Raw genomic sequence first — 6,159 nt, 5'->3', positions numbered from 1 at the left:
TTATTCGTAACGGTCATTTTAGGTTCCCGTTACGAATAATAAATTGAATTTTCAAGTGCCCGTTACGAATAATTCGTAACGACCATTTTTTGACCTGTTACAAATGATGGCTTGTTGTATATATGTATGTACTTATTTGTAACGGTCAACAAATATGTCCGTTACAAATAAACGGGCAATTCTTCCGCCCGTTACAAATAGTGTTTAAAATATTTTTTTTTTTTATATAAATTTCGACAACATTTATTTATATTTATTGTTAATAAATAATAATTCTCCTGTGATAATAAACTTGTCCTGAACATATATACTTGTAAATAAACAATTATTCTGAACAAACATTCGTGGAAATTATTGACATAATAATATAAAGCTATAAATAATACATTACAAATAAAAACTTACTTAATTTTATCCAACACATACAACACTAATAATATATTACATTGTTCTACCTAATAGTTATGCATTCAATAAATATTTAGATCTAAAGTATTGCGCCCATTGTTCTTGAACCTCATTCAACTTGCCAACATCACAAGGGGTTTGTCTAGGACAAAAATCCTTCAAAAAAAAAAAAAACAAATAAATGAGGTTACAAAATAAAAACAATCATTAGAATATATGTTTTCTTTCCCATATTTCATATTAAAGAATTACAACTATATTACATGCACATTGTCAGATAAATGAAAGAGAAACAATAGTGGACAATAGATATAACATGATTGAGCAATATATCCATGATTGGCCATTTAACTTCCAGACATCCCATAAAGGGTACCAATAAAAAAAAAAAAAGAGACAAAAAGCTTTGGTAAATAAACATATATAGACTTGATACTTTGGTAAATGAACATATATAGAAGAAAAGACACTCACTTGACATACTAGGTTAAGTTCATACCGTGAGAGGCATAAATACTAGGTTAAGAATGTGACTTTGATAGTTTCTATTTTCAATTTTTTTGTAACTCAATTATTCACTTTCAGAGTTCTCTTTCCCTTTAATATTATACTATCGGGATGTTATGGTTGATAAGGGATTTGAAGCTGGTGCTAAGAAATTACCATTGTCCAAGACCTGAATTGATCAAACACTGATCAGAACTGATTAGGACACTGATCAGAACTGATTAGGACACTAATCAGAACTGATCAGAACACTGAATCAGAACTGATCAGAACAGGTATTAGATGTTTTAAGTCTGCATATACCAATTTTCTATGTATGCTGAATCCTGAGCTCTTGCTTTGCAGCATTTGTCATATGAATTAAAGTTGAGAAATTCATCAACTAAAAAAAACACGCTCAAAGCGAAGCTCATAGAAGTTTTGGCAGAGGTACAATGGTTGAGGTTAAAAGCGATGAACCAGGCTATGAAGGATCCTGGTATTCTGCAGTTATTATTAGCTCAACAAGAAAGAGCAGATTTTTGGTAGAGTATTGGACACTCAAATCAGAAGATGAAAGGTATTTTCTCAGAGAAGAGGTTGAGGCTCAAAATATAAGACCTTCTCCTCCTGATATGGAAGTGGATGGCAACTATTTTATATATCTATATTAACCTTGAGATAAACTAGGAGTTCCTTTTGAGACGGTTTCATCTAAGACTTGTTTGCTACTCTTGCATTCTGTTAAAACTGAAGTCTAGAAAGTTGCCCTATAATTTTGCAAAAAGACCAACAAAACTGATGAATCCAATCAGTTCTATTTCTTTTACTTATTTCTTGTTTTATGCAAGCTTATTACCTACTCATCACAATCCTATTAATTCATGAATTACTTATTTGCTAATGCTTTCCCTAATAGAAATGCACTACATTATATCTCTCTTTTTGCCTACCCTCAAAATGTGTTTCACAAATCTCATAAACCAGTGGAGGAACCAAGCTACCCAACTCACTAGCTTGATCAGGTGAGGCGATAACGTCATTTTTAGTACTATCCATCAGCAGCATACAGGAAGAATGAAATCCAAAACACTAGAAAAAGTGATTGAAGAAAGTTTCTGATTTGTTTGTCTTATAGCAGCATTAAGTATGATTACATCAGTTCTATCATTTTCGCTTCCTATCTTCTCAAAGTATACCAGATCATATTTTTTTGCCTAACTGCTTTAATTTTATGACATATTGCAGGAAAATTATAATATTATGTAATCTATGTTAACCAATTTTATACAAAAAACAATCATAATTCAATAAAAGTGGTGAAATCAATAGATGTTAAAGGCTAACAACTGTCTATTTCATCTTATGACTTATAGGCTAATCTCAAGGGGTCCAAAGTCAAGGGGTCCAACCAAGTCAACCACCCTTAAGGGTCTATGCAAGGAAAAGGAAAGTCAATCAAGGTGGAGCAAAAGTAACAGCAACAGCCAGCAAAAGTATAAACAAGTAACTGAAAATAAAATATGCTTGGTTCCTTGAACAACACTTACAATAGCATTGGCTATTTGCTAGGTTTCGGCATTCTTCGGGTTTATAGCTCACGATCCATCTGCTTGACGAGTTTGACGGGCCAAAATCCAATAAAGAGACCGGTTTTTAAGCTTTTCACTCATTACACTGCTTGTCGTGGACTCTGTGGTGCTGGAGGTTGAAGAGTCTTGGTTTTAGTTTCTTCCTCTAAGACTAACAGATCAAATTCTCAGTCACAATACGATAGAATAGATTATATAAATGTACAATACTAACAGAAAAATCAAATAAATTTTATACTCTTTTATCTTGAAAGCTAAATCATACATGGTATTATTAGTTTTTGTTACCCCGAGTTTAGCACAACCTGAACACAGACAGTTTGGGTGTCCTCCCTTTTGCCTTTAGAAATTATTTGATCTTTGCAAATTGATGATTTTGGTCACTTTTTTAAATTTATCCCACACTTCAAGTGTCCCAAAAACATCAAGTATTAGTCGAATCATCCAGTCAGTCACCTATGATTACTAAAATTTATGTATGTAATATGTTTAGATTTTACTCTTACTGCCGCGTAGAGTGTCTGCTATTCAGCATAAACTTTCTCAAGTGTGATGAAGTGCGCTCCAGGCTTGCAAGGTTCAGTTACTTCAGTAGGGGTGCTAGGCTCCAGATCATCCTTTGCCAGATTGCCACTTGTAGTGATCTAGATGACAAGTTCAATGGAAGAGAACTCAATCGAGCAGAGTTGTTCTCCTTCCCTGAAGCAGATAGAAAAACACAAGACAAGTATTATTAACTGTTTTTTCAGTGCAAGTTGAATTGATAACTCATGATAGCTTACTAGAGATAAAACTAAATGCTATCAACGCTAGTGTTACAAAATTCGAAGAAAAAGGGTTTATTATTTTGATTTAATTTGCTACATAATTGACATTGAACCTACATTAAAAACAGTTTTCCAAATGGGAAATATCATCTAGCTGACAAATGAAAGTTTGTCAGAGCAAGTTTATCTATTTTCAATGAAGCTAGTATTGTCTTCAGACTTTGGAAAAAAAAAAATCAGTTATGCTCTGCATATCATCATGCATGTCCTGTAAAATTGCAACAGAAAATCACAACGAGTCATCTTATTATTATTATTTTTTAAGCTCCGCAACGTTCAGAGGTCAATGCCTTAACTAGACAGCGAGTTGAAGTATCAAAATCTGATCCTAGTTTGTTGTACCATGACTTTCAAGTACTAATCCTTCCAAATAACTACTTCCGAAATTACATAATCAAAGTTTTCCAGCTACTGCTCTACCCAGAATCGGCTGTTGGCTATTGCCAACTGGACACTGCATTTTTTAAACACAAGTTACACACTTCTAGTTCACTTCCTAAACTATGATTAGGAAGCTTTTGACCATAAGCCTACTTTTCCTGTGAAAAGTGCTAATAGAAATATCACCCATCTAATTATATGAAGCAATTCCAAGAGGTGGTCCTCAATCAATGTCAAACACAATCATTCTTTCAAGCTACTATTACAAATAAACTAATAAAGGCTCTCATAAGATGTCATGCAACTGAACCATATTCTGAGTAACTTGTGCTTGTAAAAATTTTTGAGTTGCGACTTGCGGCAAGTATAGGGCTACCAAGGCAACCTAGGGATTCACTTATGTAATCAAGGGCGGATCTATTAAGGTGCACAGTGAGTCATGTGGCTCACCAGCACCAAAAAAAAAAAAAAAAAAAAAAAAAAAAATCAAAGAGACCGCCTATTACAGATATGCGGTCTCTTTGTTGCTTCTATTTGAGTTTAGACCACTGTCTGTGTTATAAATATCAAAGAGACTGCCTATTAAAATATAAAATAGGCGATCTCTTTGTTGCTGCTACTGTCAGGCATTGATAATGAATAATGTTTTGCGCTACTTTCATATTTCATTAAAGAGACCTGTTATGTTAAATAACTGGTCTCTTAAGTTATTCCACTTTTTTTTTTAATAATTCTTGTTTTTATTTATACTATATTTGTGCAACTAATTTAATATTTTCCCACAAAACTAATTAAGTAAAAAAATCATAAAGTTAGTTTAATTTAATAGTTTTATAGTACTAGTATGTATTTTTTATATCTTATTTTTGGATTGAAATTATTTTGGTAAAATATAACTTTTTTTAATATAATTTTTGGATTGAAACAAGTGATTAATTATTGATGGTTACTCATAAGTCCAAAAATCCTGGATCCGCCACTGTATGTAATAGAATAGAAAACTTTGTGTCTAGATATAAAGGAAGGTCATCTGGCGCAAGATATCAACTATAATATATACAATGTAATATACACCTAAATGATAAGTAAAATTCCATAACAAAGCTGCCCTATGAAAGACTGCTATATATACAGTTCAAGGTAACCCCTGTAATGGCTTCAAGCCTAAATTGTATAACAAATGCAAAATTCACAGCTTTCACAATAATTATCACAACATATAAAAATAGCATTAATAGCATACCTTATGTACTGAACTAGTGAACTAATTAAAATTACAGATAACACAAAATACTCAAAGAAATCAAACTAATTCATCAACTATGCTCATTAAATTATCATAATAAGTCAAATTATAAACATAAACTAATTTCTGGTTTATTAGTAAAAGTGAGTACTAATTGTATTGTTAATTTCTGGTTTATAAGTAAAGCTCAAACTTAAAAAAAAATGATTAGCATACCGCAATGTAAGGGCGGATGCAGGCAGCCGAAAGGAATTGCGAGGACAGGTGGCCGGAATTGCGAGGACTGGTGGCCGGAATTGCGAGGACGGGTGGCGAGAAGATGCTCAGGCAGCCGAAAGGAATTGCAAGGACAGGTGGCCGTAATCAGGCGAGTATATGCTAAGGCTGCGAGGGAGAATGAAATTGCGGAGGACTGGTGGCCGGAATTGCGAGGGATTTCCGCCGGAGCTTCAATGGAGTTCGACGGAGAGAAAGATTCGAGGAGAGAGAGTGAGCGAGAAAGGGGAAATATAGTTCGAGGAGAGAGAGTGAGTGAGTGAGAAAGGGAAAGTTAGGGTTTAATTTGAACGCTTATTCATAACGTTCAATTCTTTATTGGATACAAATAATTGGACGAATTGACTTTTCTATTTGTAACAGCGTTGTCGGAGTGGGTGATTGGAATATTTTGGTCGAATGTCCAAAATGGGTAAATACAAGTTAATATCTGATATTCACAAAATTTGTTTATCACATGGCAATTTTGTAAATAAATCAACAATATTTTTCATAAAAGTGGGTCCTACAGTGATGATAACTGGATAAAGTTGTTGATTTATTTACCAAAATGCCATGTGATAAACAAATTTTGTTTATCCCAGAGATTAACTGGGGCTTCCTCGTCCAAAATTTGGAAGGAGTTAATTCAGTATTGTAGAGTCTCAAAGTGCTCTTGTTTTGTAATATAGCAAAGCAAGTGGGGGAAATTCGGGATGAGGATTATTTGCAATATTTCTTGATTGGTTTAGATGATCCATATGAAGCCATTTGAGCTCAGTTGTTAGCACAAACTCCCTTGCCTCTTATGGATAGTGTTTATCGAACAGTGATTAACACTGAAAGACTTCGGTCTCGAGATAGAAAGATGAAGGAGAATGTTAAGGTGGATTCTCGAGTGAAGACAGACACGAATGATGGAGGGAAACTTTTTTGTACTCACTGCAATCGTGAGGGTCATGAC

The 6,159-nt window shown here is 33.7% G+C and overlaps 1 long non-coding RNA gene across 4 annotated transcripts; it reads right to left on the bottom strand.

The window, feature by feature from the left end:
• Positions 1-281: 281 nt before the first annotated feature.
• On the bottom strand, positions 282-5,507 carry LOC145555845 (uncharacterized). 4 transcript variants are annotated; one of them, XR_014091582.1, is made up of 4 exons: positions 5,157-5,507; positions 2,752-3,185; positions 2,445-2,637; positions 282-564 (listed from the first exon to the last, which is right to left on the bottom strand). It is a non-coding gene; the product is annotated as an uncharacterized LOC145555845 (long non-coding RNA). The 4 variants fall into 4 exon arrangements; XR_014091584.1 differs by having other exon boundaries at positions 2,792-3,185; XR_014091583.1 differs by having other exon boundaries at positions 2,993-3,185; positions 5,157-5,506.
• Positions 5,508-6,159: the final 652 nt, after the last annotated feature.

Source organism: Chenopodium album, chromosome 8 (genome assembly GCF_948465745.1).
Source record: "Chenopodium album chromosome 8, dcCheAlbu1.1, whole genome shotgun sequence".
Taxonomy (NCBI): Eukaryota; Viridiplantae; Streptophyta; class Magnoliopsida; order Caryophyllales; family Amaranthaceae; genus Chenopodium; species Chenopodium album.
This window is presented reverse-complemented; position numbering and strand designations above follow the sequence as displayed.